The sequence below is a fragment of the Elephas maximus genome, chromosome 1 (genome assembly GCF_024166365.1).
Source record: "Elephas maximus indicus isolate mEleMax1 chromosome 1, mEleMax1 primary haplotype, whole genome shotgun sequence".
Taxonomy (NCBI): Eukaryota; Metazoa; Chordata; class Mammalia; order Proboscidea; family Elephantidae; genus Elephas; species Elephas maximus.
In genome coordinates, this window is record NC_064819.1 from 20,345,401 (window position 1) to 20,373,227 (window position 27,827).

General features: G+C 41.1%; 1 protein-coding gene across 2 annotated transcripts in view; it reads left to right on the forward strand.

The window, feature by feature from the left end:
• Positions 1-2,688: 2,688 nt before the first annotated feature.
• Positions 2,689-27,827, forward strand: part of ATP13A3 (ATPase 13A3) — a 161,117-nt gene continuing 135,978 nt past the window's right edge. For both annotated transcript variants that reach the window (XM_049880065.1, XM_049880044.1), the window contains exon 1: positions 2,689-2,813. The gene's annotated coding sequence lies outside the window, so the exon portion shown is untranslated. The remainder of the gene's footprint in view (positions 2,814-27,827) is intronic.

Sequence of the window (27,827 nt, forward strand, 5' to 3'; positions counted from 1 at the left end):
CCTGATTTTAAACCACACAGTATCCCCTTGTTCTGTGAGAACAACTGCCTCTTGATCTATGTACAGGTTCCTCATGAACACAACGAAGTGTTCTGGAATTCCCTTTCTTTGCAATGTTATCCATAGTTTGTTACGATCCACACAGTCAAATGCCTTTGCATAGTCAATAAAACACAGGTAAACATTCTTCTGGTATTCTCTGCTTTCAGCCAGGATCCATCTGACATCAGCAATGCTATCCCTGGTGCCATGTCCTCTTCTGAATCTGTCTCGAATTTCTGGCAGTTCCCTGTCCGTGTACTGCTGCAGCCGCTTTTGAATGATCTTCAGCAACATTTTACTTGTATGTGGACACTAATGATACTGTTCAATATTTTCCACATTCTGTTGGATCGCCTTTCTTTGGAATGGGCACAAATATGGATTTCTTTTTTTTTTTTTCTCAATCAGTTGGCCAGCTAGCTGTCTTCCAAATTTCTTGGCATAGACAAGTGAACACCTCCAGCGCTACCATCTGTTTGTTGAAACATCTCAGTTGGTATTCTGTCAATTCCTGGAACTTTGTTTTTCACCAGTGCCTTCAGTGCAGCTTGGACTTCTTCCTTCAGTACCCTCAGTTCTTGATCGTATGCTACCTCCTGAAATGGCTGAACATCGACCAACTCTTTTTGGTACAGTGACCCTGTGTATTCCTTCCATCTTCTTTTGATGCTTCCTGCATTGTTCAGTATTTTGCCCATAGAATCCTTCAAAATTGCAACTCAAGGCTTGAATTTTCACTTCAGTTCTTTGAGCTTGAGAAATGCTGAGCATGTTTTTCCGTTTTGGTTTTCTAACCCCAGGTCTTTGCACAATTCATTGTAATACTTTACTTTGTCTTCTGGAGCAGCCCTTTAAATCTTCTAATCAGCTCTTTTCCTTCATTTTTTTTATCCACGTTAGCTGCTGTACATTCAAGTGCAACTTTCAAAGTCTATTCTGACATCCATTTTGGTCTTTTCTTTCTCTACTGTCTTTTTAATGACCTATTGCCTTCTTCATGTATGATGTCCTTGATATCATCCCACAACTTGTTTGGTCTTCAGTCATTAGTGTTCGGTATGTCAGATCTTTTCTTGAGATGGTCTCAAAATTCAAGTGGGATATACTTGATGTCATATTTTGGCTCTCATGGACTTATTTTAATTTTCTTCATCTTCATCTTGAACTTGTGTATGAGCGATTGATGGTGTGTCCTGCAGTTGGCCTCTGGTGTTGTTCTGAATGATGATATTGAGCTTCTTCATCGTCTCTTTCCACAGATTTGATGCCTGTGTATTCTATCCTGCAAGGTGCACATATATGACCACCGTTTATGTTGCTGAAAAAAGGCATTTGCAGTGAAGAAGTCGTTGGTCTTGCAACATTCTACCAAGTGGTCTCTGGCATCATTTCTATCACCAAGGCCATATTTTCCAACTACTGATCCTTCTTCTTTGTTTCCAGCTTTCACATTCCAGCCACTCCTGTTGTAGTTTCACATTCCAGGCACTCCTATTGCAATTTCTCCTATTTCCTACCATGAGGACTCAGAAAAAGAATGCAAATTTACATCACCTGCAGAGGTGCAGCAAAGGGCAGTTAGAAGGAGGCATTTGCCCCTGAGCACAAGTCCAAGGGGATGCCAGATGGGGCCGGCTGGCGAATCACCTCCCACTCCTCAACAAGACCTGGAGGTTGCGGGGGGGCAAACTTAGAGATTGTCCCTGGGCACTCCTTACCTTCCTTATCCCTCTGATCACCTTTAAAAACAATGAGAAACTGGCCGGTGGCTGGGTCTTCGCAACATCAAATGCTCTCAGACTGTGGTTCCAAGAAGGTGGATGGCCTGAGACTCACACAGCTCCCTGAGCACAGACTTAAAAACACGCACCTCCTCTCTTTGACCTAGCAATTCTCTGGCTTGTAATTTATCCTAAGGAATAATTAAGTACACTGCTGAAGACTTAGCCACAAGAGAAGGAAAAAAAAAAAAAAGGGAAGAAATTAAGTGCTTGCCAAAGGGATTGGGTGAAAATTTGTAATATATCTGAGTGAGAGTGTGCTATACCTCCAATAAAGCTTATGTTCTAAAGGTCTGTTTATTGATGTCTGTGGTGTGATGGGATGCTTTTGTGTGGTGTTTCTCACCGTAGTCTTGTAACTCCCACCCAGGTGTTTGGGTGGGAGTGTGCAGATAGGGTAATTGTGGCCCACCAAGGGGATTGGTCAGTTTTGCCTTCCCGCTGGCCCTGAAATGAGCCATCCCAGAGGTGAGAAAGGAGAAGATCCCACCACCACCAAGGAAGAACAGCCAAGAGTAGAGCACATCCTTTGGACCCAGGATCATTGCACTGAGAAGCTCTTGGAACCAGGAGACTGAGAGAAAGAGAGAGAGAGCTGTAACGCTGAGTTTATGGTGAGAAGTGGTGGCAGGGGAGAGCAGCAGGAGACAGCATGTTGGGCTTCCAGGGCCATGGAGTGAGAAAGCTGAGTGCCTTTGGGCAGGAGGCTTGCTGGTGGAATAGGCTGCCCCCAGGCACTTTGTGAAGCTAGGTTTGCCTACCCACAGAACTAGAGCTGAGAGCCTTCAAGCGAGGCTTGCCGGCAGAGTGATGTGACTCAGGGCACTTAACGACAGAGCTAAAAGAGTTTTGAAACACTTTCCTGAGCAGGACAGAGGCTGAGGGCCAGGGAGAGAGGCCGGGAAGAGGCTGTCCTGATGGAAGAACTGTATGCTGAGCTTTCCTGAACCTGAATTATAGCCTGTTACTTCCCTAATAAACCCCATAACTGTGAGTATTGTCTATGAGTTCTGTGTAGCCATTGCAATGAATTATCGAATCCAGTGGAGAGAAAGAGAGTGCCGTGGGAGGGGCAACTGGTGTCAGAGTTGGTAAAGATGGCGGAGTGAGGAGGCATGTCTGACCTCCTTCTCACAGGAATCACCCTGGGCTGTTGATCTGGATTCTTCTTCCCCCTTGTGAAGTTCGAGGAGGTCAGACACCACACCCACGGCATTTTTACAACGTGGAAAGATGTTTGTAATTTATTGTTGAGTGAAAAATCCTACAATGTCTGTTTTCCCAAACTGGAACAGGAATGATACTTGTTTATATACACCCCTCCTTGTACTTCAGGGATTTATCAGTTGCCGGGGGGGGGAAGTCCTGTTTATTGTGGGTATCTTTATGCTCCACATAACTGAATTTGGTTATTACAGATTCCACTAATTAATTCATGGTGTTTCCTGAGGGGCTGGGGAGTTCATTATGCAAATAAATGCAAAATAGATGGCAGATTAGAATTCCCATACCCCAAACTTGTCACCTTGAGGCGCTGGGTGGCTGGGAAACTTGTCACATTAGAATCAGGGAGGAGTAGTCACTATGTGTCTACTCAACAGGCTAGCAAGCTGAGCTAAGCAGTTTGTTGGTTTGTTTGTTTTTGCGATTACAAAGATGTAATCCTGTACGAATGCTAATAGAAGACTCAAAACCTTGCTTTGGTGGGTGTCGGGCCTTTGACCATAGGATACGCTATGATCAGAGAAGCAGAGAGTGTAATGGATAGGAAAATAAAAGTGTGTGTGTGTGTGTGTGTGTGTGTGTGTAGAGGGGTGGTGATTGTTGTTAGCTGCTGGTGAGTCGGCTCCAACCCATGGCAACCCCACATACATCAGAACTAAAGGTTGCCTGGTCCTGTACCATATTCACAATTGTTGATATGCTCAAATCCATTGTTGCAGCCATTGTGTATTTTGAGTGCCTTCCAACCTCATCTTCCAGCACTGTATTGGACAGTATTCTGTTGTTACCCAGAGGGTTTTCCTTAGCTAATTTTCGGAGATAGATAACCAGGCCTTCCTTCCTAGCCTGTCTTAGTCGGGAAGCTCTGATGAAACCTGTCCGTCATGGGTGACCCTGCTGGTATTTGAAATACTGGTGGCATAGCTTCCAGCATTAGAGCAACACACAAGCCACTGCACTATGACACCCTAACAGTCAGGTGATGGACGGGATGGTTTGGAGACCTGGAGGCTAGGCTTACTATCACTTTGAACCACTCCTCTTCTGTGGGTCAGTTTCCTGATGGACAAAGAGCTCTTGCAGCTTTTGGAATCTGAACAATTTCCAGCTGTGCGCCAGGCCTTATACAGCTTTGGTGTCACATGGGCCCAGCAACCACCTGCTTGACCCAATGGCAGTTAACACACAGTAGTGAACAGCAGGAACATGGCGTTAACTGGCCTGGTTTCTCGCCTGTGACTTGCAGGGCCTCTGGGTTTGGTCCTGGCTGCATGTGCTGGTGTCTGATGGTAGCTCGCCAGTGCAGGGTAAACTGAGAGTGTGTTTAGCTTTGAGGTATGCCTGCTTTAATTTCCCCGTTGCTTTTTACAGCGCTGTCTCGCAATGACCCTGACAGACAGTCTCAAGAAACTTTACCTATTGTCGTCTGAATCTGTTTATAGGCTTGGCTGGGGGATTAGACATGTGAAGAGAATGCGAAGACCACCAAGTAGCCTGACTGGGGAAAAACGCCTGCCAACGGCTCTGGGGCAGGGACTCTCCTTGCTTCTCTAGTTCTACTTCCACTTCCCGAGCCCCTGCTGCGAGTGAGGCACTGTGCCAGGGCGGGTTTCCAGGCCCAGGCAGGGGTAAATGAGAGCTTGAGGAGCTTGCAATCAGATGGTGATTTCTGTCTTCTGTTGAAGAGTCCCTAGCCTCTGGGTTAAACCTGTGGGCCAGGCCTCCGGGTCCTGGGAAGGGAGCTGTACCTCCAGGGCAGGCATGGTGGTTGTCTCTGGAACACCTGAGTATCCAAGTTACCTGAAATATCTCTTAACCCTTGTTGGTGTAGGTAGGCATTTTGCTAAACCAGTAGCCATAGGCTCTGACTCATTGAGACCCCATGTTTGTCCGAGTAGAACTGTGCTCCATAGGGTTTTTAACAGCTGATTTTTCAGAAGTAGATCACCAGGCCTTTCTTCCAAGGCACCTCTGGGTGGGTTCGAACCTCCAACTTTTCAGTTAGCAGCCAAGTGCCTTACCTGTTTCTACCACCGGCCCTTTGCTAGACACTGGGAATTCAGAGATAGGATAAAACATAATCCCTGCCCTCCAGGATTTCACATGTGGCTGGTTATTAAGAGGAATTCCCCCCAGAGCCCCAGCAGCCCCAGGGGAGCAGCTAAAATCAAGTTTCTGGACATGCAGAACTAAGAACCAGGTCCTTAAGAGACTTTGGCATCAGCAAGATGCCACTGGGTCACGAGGGCTTGAAAAACCAGCTGGACTTTACCCTTTCCCTGCACAGTCAGCCAGTGGACTTTGCTGCAGCAGCCACCTGCATGTCTAGCCAGGCAGGTTTATCAGAAGGTTAGGAAATCTTTGTTTCCTCTTGTTTTTAACTTGACATTGGCGATGACGCTACACACATTCACTCACTGCCTCCAGCTTGGAATGAAGAGAAGTGGTCTTTTAAATCACACGCCCCCTCCCCCATTTTTAATTGTAAATTGTTTCCTATTTACGAAAGAGTATGTGCACAATTTAAAGATAAAGAATGAAACAAGCAGCTGTAACCCACCTGTACCTTAGAAGCCCACCTGTGCTCTCCTCCCATCTCCCTATCTTCTCCCCCACTCCAGAGGTAGCCACTGTACTGGCTTTTATGTTAATCATTCCAGTTTTCTTTATACTTTTACCCCCCTATAGGGTCACTATGAATCAGAATTGACTAGATGGCAATGTTTTCTGGTTTTTTTTTGATGTGCTATATCCCTAAACAATATAGCACTTACCCAAAAAACCCCATAGAACTGCCCCATAGGGTTTCCAAGGAGTGGCCGGTGGATTCAAACTGCCAACCTTTTGGTTAGGTGCTGAGCTTTTAATCACTGTGCCACCAGAGCTCCATATAAACCCCAAAACCAAACCCACTGCCGTCGAGTCAATTCTGACTCATGGTGACCCTGTGAGGGTAGGACAGAGTAGAACTGCCCCATTGAGTTCCTAAGGAGCGACTGGTAGATTCAAACTGCAGGCTTTTTGGTTAGTAGCCATAGCTCTTAACCACTACACCACCAGGGTTTCCAGGGCTCTACATAGGTTTGACTTACTGAGTGGCTAGCACAAACCCAGTTAGGTAAGGAAAGAGCACCACTGTCAGCATTAGATGAGGCTTCCCAGGAAAAGAAGATGAATAGCATTGCTGGGTTGTAGTGTGGCTTCAGCTTACCTGAGTTTTCAAAAACTTCTTCTGGAGAAGTCAGAGGGCCAAGTTATGAGTAGGGGCAGATCCGGGATTTGTGGGGCCTGATGGCTACTTAATTTGGAGGATTCTTGAAGGAGGCTCTGAATTAAAAGTTATGAATATTAAATCAAGCACAGGGCCTTGGGAGGGGGCATAAATGGGCAAGGAGCTTAAACTTCATTAGTTTCAGGTAAGTAAGTCTCGGGCCATGAGGGCTCACCTGAGTCTGGGCATCTGGCAGGTCTTACTAGGGGCCAGGTACTGAGCATCCTGTGCCTAGCTCTCAGGAACTGGTCAAAGCAGAGCACTTCAGGGATGTGGGTGTTGCTGTGCAGTACGTGTCCTCAGTTAATTCAAGCAGCAGGGTGCAGAGGGATGACCAGAAATTTCCTTAATATGTGGTTAAAGCTTGACAAATACAACTGTCCTCAAGTTTAAAAGAGCGTATAATGTCAGAGGGGATTTTGGTGATAAACGTTCTCGATATATCTGTTTCTTGAGTCACACTCCTCCAAATGGAACTGGCTGCTCTCTAGACTGGTATAGAGCTATTATCATGGGATTTCCCTTCACCATCCTCCTGGGGGGTCTCTTTGTCTCCTGTTTGAGATCCTTCTTGATTTACTCTATCTTTGGATACAGTACATTCTCCAGGAGCTTTTTGAGAAAAGGTACATGATAGGTAGGAATTTTGATACCTTACATGCCTGAAATTTCTTTTCTACTCTTACACTCATTTGATAGTACAGCTAGGTATAGAATTCTAGCCATCCTTCAGAATTTTGAAGACATCGATTCAGTATATTTTGGCTTCTAGTGTTGCTGATGAGAAGTCTAAAGCTGTTCTGATTCCTAAACTTTGTATATGACCCACTTTTTTTTCTCCTCTGGAAGCTGTAAAATATTCTCTTGGTCCCTGAAATGGTACTGACCACTAATGGACCTTTCAATCATGCAGTTCATTCTGTTCTTGAATTATATCGTTCGTTGTTGCTTCCCCTTCTTTTCTCTTTCTCTCTTCCTAAACCACTGCTCTTCAGATGTAAGACCTTTTGGACTAGTACTCCAATTTCTTTTCTCTCCTATTTTCTATCTCTTCATCTTCTTACTCTACTTGATAGCAAATTTCCCCAGTTTTATATTCCAACCATTGTGTAGAGTTTATTTCTGCTTAGGCAGATGATTTTTCCTTCTATATATCCTTATCATTTTGTCCTAACTACAAAAGTACTACACTCACATTGCCTGAAAAGATTAAAAAAAAAAAAGATAAAAGGTTTCTATAATCCCATCTAGCTGATTAGGAAACAGAATAGAGAGCCCAGGAGTAGACCGATAAATGTATGGCCTAAACCTTAGTATATGAACCACATTGTATATTCATTCTTGACAAAGGTACCAAAGCAATTCAATTAAAAAAAAGACAATCTTTTCCACAAATGATACTATTATAATTGATATCTATATGAAAAAAAAAAAACCTCAAGCCTTACTTCATACTACATATAAAAATGAACTTGAAATGGATCATAAACCTAAATGTAAGAGATAAAACTATAAAATTTCTCTCTTAAAAAGACCAGACTTGATGGTCTGACTGAGACTGGAGGGACCCCAGAGGTCATGGTCCCCAGAACTTCTGTTAGCCCAAGACAGGAACCATTCCCAAAGCCAACTCTTCAGACAGGGATTGGGCTGGACTATGGGATAGAAAATGATACTGGTGAGGAGTGAGCTTCTTGGATCAAGTAGACACATGAGACTATGTGGGCAGCTTCTGTCTGGAGGGGAGATGAGAGGGCAGAGGGGGTCAGAAACTTGCTGAATGGACAGGAAAATAGACAGTGGAGAGAAGGAGTGTGCTGTCTTATTAGGGGGAGAGCAACTAGGAGTATATAGCAAGGTGTTTATAAATTTTTGAATGACACACTGACTTGATTTGTAAACTTTCACTTAAAGCACAATAAAAAAAAAAAATATCTAGAATTGAAAAATAGGAGAAAAATTGTGTGACCTTGTGTTAGGCTTATGATAATAAAGAGACCACAAAAAAAAAAGCACAAAAAAATTATAAGTTGGACTTCATCAAAATTAAAAACTTTTGCACTTCAAAAGACACTGGAAATGAAAAGGCAAGCCATGGACTGACAGAAAATATTTGCAAAGCATATGGCTGCCAAAGGACTTTTATCCAGAATAGATAAGGAGCTCTAACAACAATCAATTGAAAAACAAAGAATTTTAAGGATGAGTGTTATGGATTGAGTTGTGTCCCCCAAAATTACATGTTGAAATCCTAACACTTGTACCTATAAATAAAACCCTATTTGGAAATAGGGGTTTTCTGTGTTAATAAGGTCATACCAGCATAGGGTAGGTCCTAAAAATAATCATTTCTGAGTTTTAATAAAGAACAGACTAGACACTGGACACGCACAGGGAGAAGACAAATGCCAAGGAATGTCAAAGGTCCTGGCAGACAGCAGAAACCAAGAGAGAGGCTCACAGAAGGAATCAACATGACGAAGATCCTGATGTGGACTTTTGATCTCCAGAACTATGAGAAAACAAGTTTTGGTCCTTTAAAGCCAATCACTTGTGCTATTTGTGTTACAGCAGTACTAGGAAACTCAGACAATGAGCTAAAGATTTGAATGACAATTCACCACGGAATACTTATGGATGGCCAATAAGCACATGAAAAAATACTCAACGTCTTTAGTTGTTGTTGTTGGGTACTATTGAGTTGATTCCGACTCACAGCAACCCTATGAGACAGACTAGAACTGTCCCATAGGATTTTCTTGGCTGTAATCTTTACAGAAGAAGATCACCAGGTCTTTCTCCTGTGGAGCTGCTGGGTGGGTTTGAACTGCCAACCTTTGGGGTAGCAGCTGAGCACTTAACCATTTGTGCCACCAGGATTCTTTTCATTAGCCCTTAGAAAAGTACAATTTAAACCCACAATGAGATACCACTATGCATCCACTAGAGAGCTCAATTTAAAAAGACTGGTTGCTTTATCAACAAAGTAAAAAGACAACTTACAGACTGTGAGAAAGTTTTTGGAAACCATATATCAGATAAGAGCAGAATATCCAAAGTATATATAAAACTTCTACAACTTAACAACAAAAAAGACAAATGGCCCAATCAAAAATGAGAAGAGGATTTGAACAGACAGTTCACCAAAAAGCAAGAGTCAAATGACCAACGAGCACAAGAAAAGAGATACTCAACATCATTAGTCATTACGAAAAAAAAAAAAAGAACCATTGCCATCAAGTCAATTCCCACTCATAGCAACCCTATAGGACAAAGTGGATTTCCTAGGCTGTAATCTTTATGGGAGCACATTATGAGGTCTTCCTTCAACAGCACAGACCCTCATCAGCACAGTACAACAGGGTATATACCTGAAGTCTATTTTCATCTGTATCAGCTGTAAGGGGGAGTGGCAGATTCGTGAAATTTGACACCATCCTGTCCATTAAGCAGGGTCCTCACCTACCCACATCAGGGCCTGGGGACTTGTGGCTCCACCCACTCCACTGAGCCACCTACGAAAGGGGTCCAAGAATAAGTGGTGGCTCCCAGTCCTTACAGCCAACAGCATTGGGTGCCCATAGTCCAGCTGCAAAAGCCACCTACCTACATGCTCAAGGGAGCAGGGACACACCTCCACCCAGACACTCAGGGACAGCCATCAGCCCTCTGCCTTGATGATTGCATGACCCCCCTACTGCAGCCAGATACCTGTGCCTGCTCCAATCACCCCTGCCCATCTAGGACTGTGAGAGTCTGCACCACACACTCAATGACTGACAACCTGGACACCTGAACTGAATCCATACAAGAAAAGTAAACAAACTCCTGGGCTCATAAACCTAGTAACAACTCTAGCCACCTGGAGACAGGACATGAGAGCTTCAAAGAAGCCAATAATCAAACTAGCTCACACAACCAGCCCATTTGGGCATAACAAGAGAAGAACCTAGGACACAGTAAGCAAACATAAAATAAATACAACTTATTGATGGCTCAGAGACAACAATCAATATCAAATTACACAAAGAGGCAGACCATGACAGCTTTAGCAAGCCACCAAAAAAAAGAATCAAGAAACCTTCCAGAGGAAGATAACTTCTTGGAATTACCAGAGATAGAAATCAAAACATTAATATACAAAACTTTACAAGAGGTCAGAAAGGAGATCAGGCAAAACACAGAACAAGCCAAGGAACACACAAAGCAACAGAGGAACATTAAAGGTTAAACAAGAGCATAATGACAAATTTAATAGGCTGCAAGAATCCATAGAGAGACAGTAAACAGAAATCCAAAAGATTAACAATAATATTTCAGAATCAGAGAACTCAACAGTCATAGGAGCAGAATTGAAGCAATACAAGTCAGAATCAGTGAGATTGAAGTTAAAGCACTTGACACCAACTTATCTGAGGAAAAATCAGAGAAAATTTTTTTTTTTAAATGAAGAAACTCTAAGAATTATGTGGGACTCTATCAAGAGGAATAACCTATGGGAGATTGGAGTACCAGAATGGGGGGGAGGGGGAATAGAAATACAAAGAGAATTGTTGAAGATTTGTTGGCAGAAAACTTCCCTGATATTGTAAAAGAGGAAAAGATATCTATCCAAGAAGCTCATATAACCCCACACAAGGTAGATCCCAAAAGAAAGTCACCAAGACATAATCAAAACCAAAGATAAAGACAGGATTTTAAGAGCAGCTAAGGATAAAAGGAAAGTTATCTACAAAGGAGAGTCAATAAGACTAAAATGACTACTCAGCAGAAACCATGCAGGCAAGAAGGCAATGGAATCACATACATAAAGCCTTGAAGGAAAAAAACTGCCAGCCAAGAAATATGTATCCAGCAAAACTGTCTCTCAAATATGATGGTGAAATTAGGGCATTTCCTGATAAGCAGAAGTTTAGGGAATTTGTAAAAACCAAACCAAAATTACAAGAAATACTAAAGGGTGTCCTCTGGTTAGAAAATCAACAACACCAGATAACAACCAAAGATTAGAACACAGGACAGAATAACCAGATGTCAACCCAGATAGGGAAGTCACAAAAATAAATCAAAGCTAAAATGCTGAAAATAAGGAAACAGAGACATCAATATGTAAAAGTTGACAACATTAAAACAAAAAAGAGGGACTAAATAAGGTAGTCATAGATCTTTCTTATGGAGAGCAAGTCAAGGTGATATAAAGAAATAAAAAATTGGTTTAAACTTAGAAAAATACGGGTAAATATTAAGGTAACCACAAAGAAAATTAACAATCCTACACACCAAAGTAAAAAACAAGAAAGACATAAAGACTCAGCAAATAAAAAAATCAACAACAATGAAAATACACAAAGAAAAATGACTCAGCACAGAAAATTAAGTGGAACAAAGACAATGTCATCAATGCACACTAAAAAATACATCAAAATGACAGCACTAAACTCATACCTATCAATAGTTACACTAGATGTAAATGGACTAAATGCACCAATAAACAGAGAGTGGCAGAATGGATTAAAAAAACATGATCTGTCTATATACTGCCTATAAGAGATACACCTAAGACTTAAAGACACAAACTAAAACTCAAAGGATGGAAAAAATATATCAAGCAAACAACAATTAAAAAAAGAGCAGGAATGGCAATATCAACCTCTGACAAAATAGGCTTGTCATGGACTGAATTATGTTCCCCCAAAAATGTGTGTATCAGTTTGGCTAGGCCATGATTCCTGGTATTGTATGATTTTCCTATATGTTGTAAATCCTGCCTGTACGATGATAATGAGGGAGGATGGCAGGCAGTTGTGTTAGTGAGGACTCGATCTACAAGATTGGATTGTGTCTTGAGGCAATCTCTTGAGATACAAAAGAAAAAAAGCGAGCAGAGAGACAGGGAGACCTCATACCCACCAAGAAAGAAGTGCCAGGAGCAGAGCGTATCTTTTGGACCTGGGGTCCTTGTGCAAAGAAGCTCCTAGCCTGGGGGAAGATTGATGAGAAGGCCAACAGAGAGACAAAGCCTTCCCCTGGAGCTGACACCCTGAATTTGGACTTTTAGCCTACTTTACTGTGAGAAAATAAACTTTTTTTGTTGAAGCCATCCACTTGTGGTATTTCTGTTATAGCAGCACTAGATGACCAAGACAAGATTTTAAAGCAAAGTCCACCACAAAGGATAATGAAGGACACTGCATAATGATAAAAGGGTCAATACACAAAGAGGACATAAGCATACTAAATATTTATGCACCCAACCACAGGGCTCCGAAATACATAAAACAAACTCTAACAGCATTGAAAAGACAAATAGACAGCTATACAATAGTAGGAGGCTTCAACACACCACTTTCGGTGAAGGACAGAACATGCAGAAAGAAGCTCAATAAAGACAGAAGATCTAAATGCCACAATCAACCAACTTGATCTCATAGACATATACAGAACACTCACCCAACAGCAACCAAGTACGCTTTCTTTCCCAATGCACATGGAACATTCTCCATAATAGACCACATATTAGGCCATAAAGCAAGCCTTAACAGAATCCAAAGCATTGAAATATTACATAGCATCTTTTCTGACTATAAAGCCATAAAAGTAGAAATCAATAACAGAAAAAAAACAAGGGAAAAAAAATCAAATACATGGAAGCTGAACAACACCTTGCTCAAAAACTACTGGGTTATAGAAGAAATTAAGGACGGAATAAGGAAATTCACAGAAGCAAGTGAGAACGAAAACACATCCTACCAGAACCTCTGGGACACAGCAAAAGCAGTGCTCAGAGACAAATTCATAGCAATAAATGCACACATCCAAAAAAAGAGAAAGGGCCAAAATTAAAATGTTAAGCAGAAAAAGAAACTCTCGGGCACCAGAAGAAAGGAAATAATAAAAATTAGAGCAGATTTAAATAAAATAGAGAATAAAAAAAAAATTGAAAGAGTTAATAAGACCAAAAGACGTTCTTTGAAAAGATCAACAAAATTGACAAACCATTGGCCAAACTGACAAAAGAAAAACAGAAGAGGAAACAAATAACCCAAATAAGAAATGAGATGGGCAATATTCTATTAGATCCAACTGAAATTAAAAGAATCATACCAAAATACTATGAAAAATTGTACTCCAACAAATTTGAAAACCTAGAGGAAATGGACAAATTCTAGAAACACTGCCTACCTAAACTAACACAGACAGAGGTAGAACAATTAAATAAACCTATAACAAAAGAAGAGATTGAAACGGTAGTTTAAAAAAACTCCCAGCAACAACAAAAAAGCCCTGGCCCTGACGACTTCACTGGAGAATTACACCAAACTTTCAGAAAAGAGTTAACACCACAATTACTAAAGGTATTTCAGAACATTGAAAAGGATGGAATACTCCCAAACTCATTCTACGAAGCCAGCATAACCCTGATACCAAAACTGGGTAAAGAAACCACAAAAAAAAGAGAATTACAGACCAATATCCCTTATGAATGTAGATGCAAAAATCCTCAACAAAATTCTAGCCAATATAATTCAACAACATATCAAAAAAAATAACTCACCATGACCAAGTGGGATTCATACCAGGTATGCAGGGATGGTTCAACTTTAGAAAACAATCAACGTATCCATCACATAAATAAAACAAAAGACAAGAACTACATGATCTTATCAATTGATGCAGAAAAGGCGTTTGACAAAGTCCAACACGTATTCATGATGAAAACTCTCAGCAAAATAGGAATAGGAGGGAAGTTCCTCAACATAATAAAGGGCATTTATACAAAGCCAACAGCCAACATCATCCTAAATTGAGAGAGCCTAAAAGCATTCCTCTTCAGAACAGGAACCAGACAAGGATGCCCTTTATCACCACTCTTACTCAACATTGTGCTGGAGGTCCTAGCCAGAGCAATTACGCTAGAAAAAGAAATAAAGGACACACAAATTAGTAAGGAAGAAGTAAAGTATCCCTGCTTGCAGATGATATGATCTTATGCACAGGAAACCCCTAAAGAATTCACAAAAAAACTACTGAAACTAATAGAAGATTTCAGCAAGCTATCAGGATACAGGAAACTCTGGTGGCATAGTGATTAAGAGTGGTTAAGTGGTTAAGTGCTAACCAAAAGTTCAGCAGTTCAAATCCAGCAGGCGCTCCTTGGAAACCCTGTGGGGCAGTTCTACTCTGTCCTATAGGATCGCTATGAGTCAGAATCGACTCGACGGCAATGGGTTTGGTTTTGGTTTTTTGTTTATCAGGATACGAGATAAACATACAAAAATCAGTTGGATTTCTCTACACCAAGAAAGAGAACTTTGGAGAGAAAATCACCAAATCAATACCATTTACGATAGCCCCCGAGAAGATAAAAATACTTATGAATAAATCTAACCAGAGACGTAAAAGACCTATGCAAAGAAAACTACAAGATACTACTGCAAGAAACCGAAAGAGACCTACGTAATTGGAAAAACATACCTTGCTCATGGATAGGAAGACACAACATTGTTAAAATGTCAATTCTACCCAAAGCGATCTACAGATACAATGCAATCCCGATCCAAATTCCAATGACATTTTTTGAGATAGAGAAACAAATCACCAACTTCATATGGAAAAGGAAGAGGCTCCGGATACGTAAAGCATTACTGAAGAAGAACAAAGTGGGAGGCCTCACACTACCTGATTTTAGAACCTTTACACTGCCACAGTAGTCAAAACAGCCTGGTACTTGTACAACAACAGATACACAGGCCAATGGAATAGAATTGAGAATCCAGGCATAAATCCATCCACATATGAGTGGCTGATATTTGACAAAGGTCCAAAGTCAGTTAAATAGGGAAAAGACAGGCTCTTTAACAAATGGCGCTGGCATAGCTGGATATTCATCTGCAAAAAAATGAAACAAGATCCATACCTCACACCATGCACAAAAACTAACTCAAAATGGATCAAAGACCTAAATATGAAATCTAAAATGATAAAGATCATGGAAGAAAAAACAGGGACGACGCTAGGAGCCTAATACATGACATAAACAGAACACAAAACGTAAATAACAATGCACACACACCAGAAGAAAAACTAGGTAACTGGGAGCTCCTAACAATCAAACACTTAGGCTCATCCAAAGACTTCACTCAAAGAGTAAAAAGACACCCTACGGACTTGGGAGAAAATTTTTGGCTACAACATATCTGATCAGGGTCAACCCAACCACGACCCACTGCCGTCGAGTCGATTCCGACTCATAGCGACCTATCTGATCAGGGTCTAATCTCTAAAATCTATAAGATACTGCAAAACTTCAATTACAAGGAGACAAATAACTCAATTAAAAAAATAGGCAAAGGATATGAACAGGCACTCTACCAAAGAAGACGTTCAGGTGGCTAACAGATACAGGAGAAAATGCTCACGATCATTAGCCATTAGAGAAATGCAAATCAAAACTAAAATGAGATATCATCTCATCCCAACAAGGCTAGCATTAATCCAAAAAACACAAAATAATAAGTGGTGGAGAAGTTGTGGAAAGACTGGAACACTCACACACTGCTGGTGGAAATGTAAAATGGTACAACCACTTTGGAAATCAATTTGACACTTCCTTAAAAAGCTAGAAATAGAAGTACCATACGATTCAGCAATCGCACTCCTTGAAATATATCCTAGAGAAATAAGAGCCATCACACGAATAGATATATGCACACCCATGTTCACTGCAGCACTGCTCACAATAGCAAAAAGATGGAAACAACCCAGGTGCCCATCAATAGATTAATGGATAAACAAATTGTTGTTTATTCACACAATGGAACGCTACTCAGTGAATCCTCGAAACTTGTCATAACATGGATGAATCTGGAAGGCATTATGCTGAGTGAAATTAGTCAGTCGCAAAAGGACAAATATTATATGAGGCCACTATTATAAGAACTGAAGGAAAGGTTAAATACAGAAGAAAATATTCTTTGACAGGTACAAGGGTGGGAAGGGAGGGAGAGAGGAATTCGCTAACTAGATAAAAAAAAAAAAAATTTTTTTATAGTAGACAGGAATTATCTTAGGTGAAGGAAAGGACAACACACAATACAGAGGAAGCCAGCACAACTGAACTAAACCAAAAACTAAGAAATTTCTTGAACACAACCAAACAGAGGAACAGTGTAGCAGGGGCAGGTTTCGGGGGACATCTGTGTCAATTGGCATAACAAAATTTATTAAGAAAATGTTCTGCATCCCACTTTGGTGAGTGGCATCTGGGGTCTCAAAAGCTATCGAGTGGCCATCTAAGATGTGTCAATTGGTCCCAATCCACCTGGAGCAAAGGAGAATGAAAAACACCAAAGACACAAGGAAAATATTAGCCCAAGAGACAAAAGGGGCCACATAAACCAGAGACCCAATCAGCTTGAAACCAGAAGAACTGTATTGTGTCCAGCTACCACAAGGACAGCCCTGACTGGGAATACAACAGAGTCTCTGACGGAGCAGGAGAAAAGTGGGGTGCAGAACTCAAATTCACATAAAAAGATCAGACTTAATGGTATGAGACTGGAGGAACCCCAGAAGACATGGCACTCAGACTCTCTGCTAACTCAGAACTAAAACCATTCCCTAAGCCAATTCTTCAGACAAAGATTAGATTGGACGATAAGACATAAAATGATACTCGTGAAGAGTGTGCTTCTTAGTTCAAGTACATACACGAGACTAAATGGGCAGCTCCTGTCCGGAGGCAGGATAAGAAGGAAGAGGGGCACAGGAGCTGGACATGGGAAATCCAGGGTGGAAAGGACAAGTGTGGTGTCACATTACAGGGATAGCAACTAGGGTCACATAAACAATGTGTTTATAAATTTTTGTTTGAGAAACTAACTTGAGCTGTAAACTTTCACTTAAAGTACAGTTAAAAAAAAAAAACAAAAAAAACCTGGAAACAAACCAAACATCCCAACTGGTACATGGATAAATAAATGGTGGTACATCTTTACAATGGAGCACTGCTTAACAATAAAAAGAAATGAGCTATTGATCCAAGCAAAAACATGAATGAATTGCAAAGGCATCACGCTAAGTGAAAGAGAGCCCTGGTGGCACAGTGGCTAAGAGCTACAGCTGCTAACCTAAAGGTTGGCAGTTGACCACACACTGCATCATTCCATTTATATCTAATTCTAGAAAAGGCAAAAATCGTAGTGAGGGAAAGTAGATGAGTTGTTGCTAGGGGCCAGAACGTGGGGCTGTGGAATGACGGTAAAAGGATGCATGGTAATTTTTATGGTGATGGAAATGTTCTGTCTATATCATGATTGTGGAGGTGGTTATATGGTCGTGTGTATTTATTAAAACTGATCTAATTGGGAACTTACTGGTGGTAGGTTTTGTTGTATTTACATTATACCTCAGTACATAGACCACAAAAAAGGACTAATACACATAGGCTACTTTGCAACTTGCTTTTTTAACTTAACTATGTATTATGGACTCCTGGCTTCAGGACATACAGCTTTACCTTCTTTTTTATAGCTGCATAGTGTTTCATTGTATTTTGTTATTGTTGTTGTTAGGTGCTGTTGAGTCAGTTCCGATTCATAGCGACCATGTGCACAGCAGAGCGAAACACTGCCCAGTCCTTTGGCATCTTCACAATCATTGCTACGTTTGAATTCATTGTTGCAGCCACTATGTCAATCTATCTCATTGAGAATCTTCTCTTTTTCACTGACACTCTATTTTAGCAAGCATGATGTCCTTCTCCAGGGACTGGTCTCTCCTGATAACATGTCCAAAGTATTTAAGACGAAGTCTTGCCATCCTTGCTTCTAAGGAGCATTCTGGCCAGACTTCTTCCAAGACAGATTTGTTCATTCTTCTGACAAATCATGGTATATTCAATATTCTTCACCAACACCGTAATTCAAAGGCACCAATTCTTCTTCGGTCTTCCTTATTCATTAGCCAGCTCTTGCATGCATATAAGGCAATTGGAAATACCATGGCTTGAGTCAGTCAGTCTTTGCTTTCTAACACTTTAAAAAGGTCTTTTGCAGCTGATTTGCCCAATGCAATATGTTGTTTGATTTTTTTTTTTTTACTGCTGCTTCCATGGGCATTGTGGATCTGAGTAAAAAAAGAAATCCTTGACAACTTCAATCTTTTCTCCATTTTTCATGGTGATGCTTATTGGTCCAGTTGTAAGGGAATTTTGTTTTCTTTATGTTGAGGTGCAATCCATACTGAAGGCGATATAGTCTTTGATCTTCATCAGTAAATACTTCAAGTCCTCTGCTTTCAGCTAGCAAGATTGTCATCTGTATAACACAGGTCGTTAATAAGGCTTCCTCCAATCCTGACACCACCCTCTTCTTCATATAGTTCAGTTTCTCGGATTGTAGTTCAGTTTCTGAGATTAATCACGAGCAAATAATTTCATTTGTACAGATTTCATTGTACAAATGCCCCCAAAATCCCACCACTAACTAATCCCCCTATTGATGAGCATTAGACTATTTTCAATTCTTCATTCTTGTAAATAATGTTGTAATGGTCAACCTTTTACATCTTTGCATACTTGAGTATGTGTTTTTGCTCAGTGGATTCTTAAAAGTGATATTGGTTGGTCAAAGGGTATATACACTTAAGATTTTAATAATAAGTGCCAAATTTCCCTACAAAACAAGGTTATATCAACTTTCATTCTCACCAGTGGTGACTAAGGGTCCCGTGGTTGTTTCTAAGGCATTCTTTTTAAGCTTATTTATTTGTTCCTTTTTCCACAGTTATTTCGTTCTGTTGGTGTTTTTCTTTTCACAACTCCCTGTAGGATTTCTGTAGCTCCATGCTTTGGTTGTTGATGCTTTGATAGGGCTTGTAGCATGACCTAGTTATGTGATGATTATTCAATTAACCAAGAATTCATATGACAGTAGGGAGATAGACATGAGAAATAAACTTTATAGCATGATAAATGGCATGATACTTGTATGTACATATCATGTGGACTGATAATAATGAGAGAGAAGATGTTGTTGATTGTTATAGATTGAATTGTGTCCCCCCCAAATGTGTGTCAACGAGGCAAGGCCATGGTTCCAGTATTGTGTGGTTGTCCACCATTTTGTCATCTGATATGATTTTCCTATGTGCTGTAAATCTTATATCTATGATGTAATGAGGAGGCTAGAGGCAGTTGTATTAATGAGGCAGGACTCAATCTACAAGATTAGGTCGTATCTTCAGTCAATCTCTTTTGAGATATAAAAAACAGAAGTGAGCAGAGAGACAGGGATACCGCCTACTACCGAGAAAAATAGCGGGGAGCAGAGCGTGTCCTTTGGACTCGGAATCCCTGTGCTGAGAAGCTCCTAGACCGGGGGAAGATTGATGACAAGGACCTTCCCCCAGAGCCAACAGAGAGAGAAACCCTTCCCCAGGAGCTAGAACCCTGAATTTGGACATCTAGCCTCCTAGACTGTGAAAGAATACATTTCTGTTTGTTAAAACCATCCACTTGGGTATTTCTGTTGAAGGGACCCTAGATAACCAAGACATTGATATTGATGATAATTTTAATAATTAACAATTATTGAGCACTTACTATGTACAAGGAACTAGTCTAAGAACTTCATATATATTAACTCATTTAATCCTATAACCACCACCCATCTGTCAGTTTGTCCTACTGTGGTTGCTTGAATATTGCTATGGAGCTCAGTTCTCTTCTGTAACACTTGTGTTGCCATAAGCTGGAATTGACTCCCTGACAATGGGTTTGGGTTTTTTTTTTTTTAATGCCTAATGCAGTAGTTCTTCTCCTTTATTAGGTTAGGGACTCATCTGAGAATCTGCTTATAGTCCACAGACCATCACCCCATCCAAAAATACATATATGTACACACACGTGTATAATTTTGCACGCAATCTCAGGAGTTCGTAAACTGCTAAAACTCATAGTCTCTAAGAATCCCTGTCTCTGTGAGTCAAGCAGACAAGTTCTGTCTAAAGGCCACAGAGGATTGAGATAAAATTCACTACCTCTACATTATTGAGGGAAAGGAAGAGAAGGTAGGAAATAAATTTCAGTGAGGAATTTTCATGGATTTTTAGAAGATTTAAATGAGAAGATTTATCATTTTTTATAAAGTTCTGTCTTAGTTATCTAGTGCTGCTATGACAGAAAAACTACAAGTGGATGGCTTTAACAAAAAGAAGTTTATTTTCTCACAGTAAGGTAAGCTAAAAGTCCAAATCCAGGGTTTCAGCTCAGGGGAAGGCTTTCTTTCTCTGTCGGCCTTCTCATCAATCTTCCCCAGGACTAGGAGCTTCTCTGCGCAGGGACCCTGGATCCAAAGGACGCACTCTGCTCCCGGTACTGCTTTCTTGGTGATATGAGGTCCCCTTGTCTCTCTGTTCGCTTCTTTCCTTTATATCTCAAGAGATTGTCTCAAGACAAAATCTAAGCTTGTAGGTTGAGTTCTGCCTCACTAACACAACCAGCACTCATCCTCCCTCATTAACATCATAGAGGCAGGATTTACAATATACAGGAAAATCACACAATACCTGGGATCATGGCCCAGCCAAATTGATACACACATTTTTGGGGGGACATAATTCAATCCATGACAAGCTCTGTATATATATACACACATACACCACAAAATGCTATATAAATTTAGAGGATTAAACATCCATTCGTGTATTATATGGTACATAAGGTAAAGGAGAAACATTGGCCCTCTTCATTCTTCCTCCATATATATGTGTTTGGCCTTTGCTGGACAGGCTTTCAAGGTGGTAATCTTTTCTGGAAGGCAGGCACTGTGCTGGGCACCTGGGTGAAAAAGCAAGACCGTGAAGGTATGATTCTTGTTGATAGGGAAGTTTACAGCCTGGTAGGAGAGACAGATGTGCAAACAAAATCACACCCATGAAAGGGAAGGCTGTGGAGAAAGGAGATGGTCCTAATTTTGCCTGGAGACAAAACTGGAAACAAGTCCAGAAGAAGGCAAAGAATGGGCAGGATTTGGGAAGGATTGGCAAGTGGAGAAATTCCTTTTTACCCATTTTAGCCACAAGAAGAGAGAATCCTGGGCCCCTCAAACTGCCTCTGCTAGTCCTGTCACCCGGCCTCTGTACCAGCTATTACAGTAAGAAAAAAGGTCTAAGTGCCTACAACCTTCTCTCCAGTAACAAATAGAAATGGCTACTGTGTGTGAGGAATCCTGCCAAGCATTGTCCAACTGTTATCTCCAATTCTAACAACAAAATGCTGGCCAGTGTTATCTCCATTATACTGAGGAAACTGAGATTCAGAGAGAGTAAGTCATCCATAGTTACCCAGCTAGTAAGTGGAGAAGCCAGGACTGAAGTTGAGTCGGCCTAACTTCAAAACTCACTTGCTTTCCTCTAGGGCACATGGCTGCTTTGGGCTGGTGTTAAGGCCTTGCAATGCGGTGGGTGCACACAAGTGCACACATGCAAGCACACACACATAGCAGAAATGTATTGCTTGGTGAATGAATGGTGAGGTCAAGAGAAGAACAAAAGACTAAACTTCCTAGTAGGGGTAGCTGCTGGGAAGTCTGCCCCTCTCTTCTGCAGAATGAGTTTGTCTGCCTTGCTATTGCCAAGTCACCGTATCGCCAGCCAGACCTCTGCAGGAAGAAGGACGATCTCCCAGCCCCCGAGAAACACCATCCTGTCAAAATGAAGCTGGATCTCAAGCTCCTGTGGATTCAATAGTAGCTACTTTGGCCAGACCCTGTGCTTGGAGCATGCATAACACAGGAGGCCATTGCATGAGAAAATCTATTTCTTTTTGTTAAGTTTTCTGTGGCACTTGTTTTTTTCTTTCCTTTCTTCTTCTTTTCTAACTACAGGAAATTTCTAACATAAACAAAAGGAGAGAGAATGGTATACTGAACCCCTGTGATCCTATCACACAGCTTCAACAATTAATGGCTCATTTTATCACTAACCCCTTCCTGGATTATTCTGAAGCACATCATATCATTTTCATCCAAAAATATTTGAGTGTACCTCTTAAGTTCCTTCTAATCTACAGATTCCTTCTCCTCGTGATTTATTTGTTGAAGAAGTTGGGTCATTTATCTCGTAGAATTTCTCCTTCTGAGTTTTGATGATTGTCATCCAGTAGAATCATTTAACAAGCTCACCCTATCCATGGCGTCTCCTGTAAACTAATAAGGTCTCGAGTAGTTGATCAGATTTGGTTTCTCTATTTTGATAAAGAAGCCCCTGGGTTGTGCAAATGGTTAATGTGGTCAGTTGCTAACAGAAAGTTTGGAAGTTTAGTGCACCTCAGAAGAAAGTCCGGGAGATCTACTTCCAAAAAATCAGCCATTGAAAACCTGATGGAGTACAGTTCTACTCTGACACACATGGGGTTGCCAGTAGCCAGGGTTGACTCGATGACAGCTTGTTGTTGCTAGTTGCTGTCAAGTCAGCTCTAATGGCCACTTTATGTGTGTATAACAGAAAGAAACATTGCTCAGTCCTGTGCCCTCCTCACAACCACTGTTATGTTTGAGCCCACTGTTACAGACACCATGTCATGAAATATTTCCCTCATTTTCACTGATCCTCTACTTTACCAAGCACAGTGTACTTTTTCCAGCAATTGGTCTCTCCTAAAAACATGTCCAAAGTAAGCAAGACAAAGTCTTGCCATCCTCAAATTCTAGTTTTACTTTTTCCAAAATGAATTCGTTTCTTCTAGCAGTCCGAAGTATATTCAATACTCCTCGCCAACACCACAATTCAAATGCTTCAAATTTCCTTCAATCTTCGTTTTTCATTGTCCGGCTTTCATAAGCGTATGAGGCAATTGAAAAGACCAGGGTCTGGGTCAGGTGCACCTTAGTCATCAAAGTGGTACTAGTATTTTGTCAAGATTACTTCATGACTGGTATTTCATCAGGAGATACCTAATATCTGATTATTTCTCTTTTGTTTGTCTTTTGAAAGGCATTAACAATCAAAGCCCAGATCCACTAATTTCATTAAAAAAAAAAAAAAATTAGAGACTGCAAAATGGTGTTTTTTTAGTCCTTCTATTTCTTCTTTGTTTAATAGCTGGAATACCTCCAAAAAAAAGAAGCTTGCCTTGATCACCTGTGTGGTTAACCTGATGTATGTTTAACATAGGAGAAGGAAGGTAATTGCATCTCTCCCTTTATTTTCCAATTTTCAAAATAAAAGGGCCCAGGAGCCACCTTGATCACTAGCATCCTCCAAAGGTGACCAGTAAAATTCTATTTTTTAAAAAATATCATTATGAAATCATGGTTTTAAGCCTATTTGATGGGTTTCAATCCATCACAGTTATCATTCTTCTTGATGTTTAAATTGTCCCATCTTTGGTCAGTGGGAGCCTTTTCAAGTTGGCTCCTGGGTCCTTTTGATGTCACCATTGATAGGTTCCTTATTCTCTGGTGTACAACCCTTTTACGGATAAATTTTTTTTTTTTAATTTTTTGGCGATGCCATGTTTTTTCACCAATGGAATGGATGCTGAATCATTGTCTGTTGGTAGTTTTTGATTATTTGAAAAACGGAGGTGCCAATTGCAAGCGGGACATATCAGTCCCACGTTCCATGAAGCACATCACACACATGGGCACATCACACTCCCTGGTTACACTTGAGCCATAAAATATCTTTCTCAACTTTGCAAAAATATACACAAATACTAAATCAACGTTGCACTAGCTGCACATGATTGTTACCACTTTGATTTAGAGTGGGCCATATCGGTCCCATGTTCCATGAAGCACAGCACACACACGGGACATATTGGTCCCATGGCCCAGAAAGTGTATCACAAACAGTTTTCACCAAAAAAAAAAAAAAATGACTCATTTACTTGAATATTTCTGAATGCCAGTAACTGTACCTTCCCAATAACGTAAAGAGTAAACATACTTGCAAGCCATATCTCACTGTACAGAAGCCAAAACACACAAACAAATCAAAAGACACAAAAGTTTCACACAATTGCTCCTCTGGGAAGTATCCTCTCATACAAATGGCTCTCAGCACTCAAATGTGGGGCAGACCAACTTCCTCTTTTCTTAGGCAGTTGCACCAGTATCCACCACATTGCCAGAATGTACTAAAGTGGTTCAAATGCCTGCCAACGAACTTCCAGGGGCGGAAAATGTAATGCTGGCATATATATCCCACGGTCCATGAAAGGGATAATACGATAGTCCAGACTCTTATTGTGAGTTCCCCTCCTAAGCCCCCAGATCTGGAATCAACCATTTAACCGAGGACCCCTGGCTCCTTTTAGTCAATGCCATTTAAAGGCCACATTCTAGGTGTAAGCAATGCTTGCTCCTGACTTGGTGATCATCTCTAGAATTTTTTTTGTTACAAGAAAATACTTCCTGAGTTCCTACTGATATTTCCTTTTCAAATTTAGGAGTAAAGGCTTTCTATTTAACTTTATTGTCTTACATCCATTTCTCTTTATTCCCATGTAAAAAAACCCAGTTTTCAAAACAACCAACGTAACTACTCACTGCTTTATTCCACCATACATACAAAACAGTCTTAGAATAACATTACCAATGTGACCACAATCCACATTTCATCACTAAAAATACTTTAAGATTTTTTACAAGTTTTTTCTTTTGTTGGTGCTCTGTTTTGTTTTTTGGACCTTTAGCGGATATCCCCCTAGGGATATACAGTCAAATCCCTGGGTTCTAAGGTCATTTGAAGGAGCCCCGGTGGCATAGTGGTTATGAGCTTGGCTGCTAACCAAAAGGTCAGCAGTTGGAACCCACCAGCCGCTCCTTAGAAACCCTATGGGACAGTTCTACTCTGTCCTCTATGGTCGCTATGAATCGGAATCGAAGGCCGTGAGTTTGGTTTGGGCTTTTTAAAATCGTTTGAAGGAGCCCTGGCATCACAATGGTTAAGCGATTTGAACCTACCGAGTGGCTCTGCAGGAGAATAGACTTGGCGATCTGCTCCAGTAAAGATTTACTGCCTTGGAAACCCTATGGGGGCAGTTCTACTTTGTCCTGTAGGGTTGCTGTGAGTCAAACACACAACAACAACACAGTCATTTGAGATAGTTTCTCTCTGTACAGTTATGCCATTGACTTGATAAATTGTTCTAAATATTTGCAAAGTTCTAAAATGAAATCTGCAAAACAAGATATGTGTAGAAAAGTCTAGCTTCTAGCCCAGTCCACTCTATTCCTTCTGTCCTCCTATGTAAGTAACCATTTTTTAAAAATTGTTATGGTCTATTTTTCTACTTTTTATGCATATATATTGATATCTCCTTCTCTTTTAGACAAATGATAACATATAATAATTTTCATCACCTTGCTTTTTACACATAATGATATATCCTGGTGATTATTCTGTAGCATTATCAAAATACTGCCCATTTCCTTTCTCAGCTGCATAGTACTCCGTTGTGTGAATGTATCCTAGTTTATTTGCCGTGTTTCCTATTCGGGGTGTTTGGGTCATTTCCAGTCTTTTGCTACCACAGATAGTGCTGCAACGAATACCCTTGTACATATTAATTATTTGTGAAATTTTGACCATGAGTCTTTAGGATGGATTTCAGGAAGTGAAATTTCTGGGTCGGGGGTAAATGTACATAGAAAATTGCTAGATGCGGCTACTTTACCCAGGAAGCTTACTTCTATTGTGTCACAAGTGACAAGCGTGACAATACAGCGAAGGGAGCAGGGTGTGGAGGGAGGACATTGAGACTTCCCTGAGGGGGTGACATTCACTTCTGCCCAGTAGTGACCCACCTTGACAGAAGGTCTGTTCATGTGCCACTGAGATGATTAGGGTGCTTCCTGAGTTTCCTTATAGGGGAGATGCCCTCCGAAATCCCGGCCGGACCCAGGTACCATTTTACTTTTCTGCAACGGCAGCTCATGTTGCCACAACCTGTTTCAGGGGCTCGGTGGAAGGAATCAGTAGAGGTGAGATCAGATCACGTTAAACAAAATCAGCCTTAAGGACTGAGAAATTACGCGGCACCTTATTACTGTGGAACTTCAGTCAGCTGTCTCCCTCAGGAAATCAAACCGAGATCAGCAAACAGCTCCCTGTGGCTTGCAGCTGTGTGAGAACCACCCAGCGCAGAGCTGACCTCCCTGAGCTGGAGAGGTGGCTGTTCAAGTTTCTCTCACAACCGCTTTTTCAACTTCTGCTGACTTCAAGGATCCCACAGCAGGTGCCTGACAGCTGGGGAGCATGCAGCTTTTGTTTGTGAGCGTGTCCCTTCAGCAAGGGTGTGTCTCCATCTGCCACGGGCACTGTTGGATGAAGTGTCAGACCCGCCCAGCCAGCAGCCATCCTTGTATCTCTAAGCTGAGGCTGCCAGCTCTGATCCGCTCCGCCAGTCTTTGCCACTGTCTGCCTTGGATTGTCACCATGTGTGCACAGACCTTGTTTTGTATATGAGCTGTAAGCATCCTGAAGATGGGGGTCTCGCCCGCATCACCGCTGTGTTCCCCATGTACCACTTGACAGCTGGGGGAATGAAAGAAAAAAAAAAGTTGCTGTTGAGCTTGACTCAATAGCAGCCCCGTGTGTGTCAGGGTAGAAATGTGTTTTCTACACAGAATTTTACATAGAGTTTTCAGGGGCCGATTTTTCAGAAACAGATCACCAGACCTTTCTTCCAAGGTGCCCTGGGTGGACTCAAACCTCCAACCTTTTGGTTAGCAGCCTAGCATCTTAATCATTTCCACCACCCAGGGACTCTGGTGGAACGAGAATAGGTCATATCACTGCTCAGCTCGAAAACAAGAACCACCTCCCTTGCGGCATCACTAGAGTTGGTGTCACCCAGTGCAGTAACTCATGGTGTCACCCCTGCCATGGACCTCTTCCCATACCAGATCGTACAGAATCCTTAGTAATGTTTTTTAAGCTAATGTTACTCGTAGATCGTAATCCTTTCCCTTAAATTACTACTTCATTCTCAAAAACGTTATTGATACAGGTTCACAAATAATAATTACATTATTGTAGCTAAAACACCAGAAAATTTGACAAAATCAGCAACTTCAAAAACACCAGCAGCAACAAAAACAACAGCCTTGTTTGTAGCACGTGCAGACGAAACCACGTGATTTGAAGCATCATTGTAATTGGGTCATAATGACAGCTCTGACCGAAGCACATTAGAACGTTAAAAGAGTAAATTAACGTAGAGTTTAAGTCTTGTGGTTATATTGATACGTGTAAGCTTACAACAAGTGTTTTTGTTGTTAAAACTAACTGCAGGGGTATTTTTATTAACAATAATAAATTTCTGCTGAAACACAGCACAAAAATTTTACAGACATTTGGTGTCAGCCCTCTGACAATGTGTGGTTCTTAGTGACGTCGCTAAGCCTTCCAAAGCTTTTGTAAGGACTTACAGAGGCGTAACTGTGAAGCCTTTTATAAAATACAAAGTCAGGTCCAATTATTGTTATTATGACAAAAGG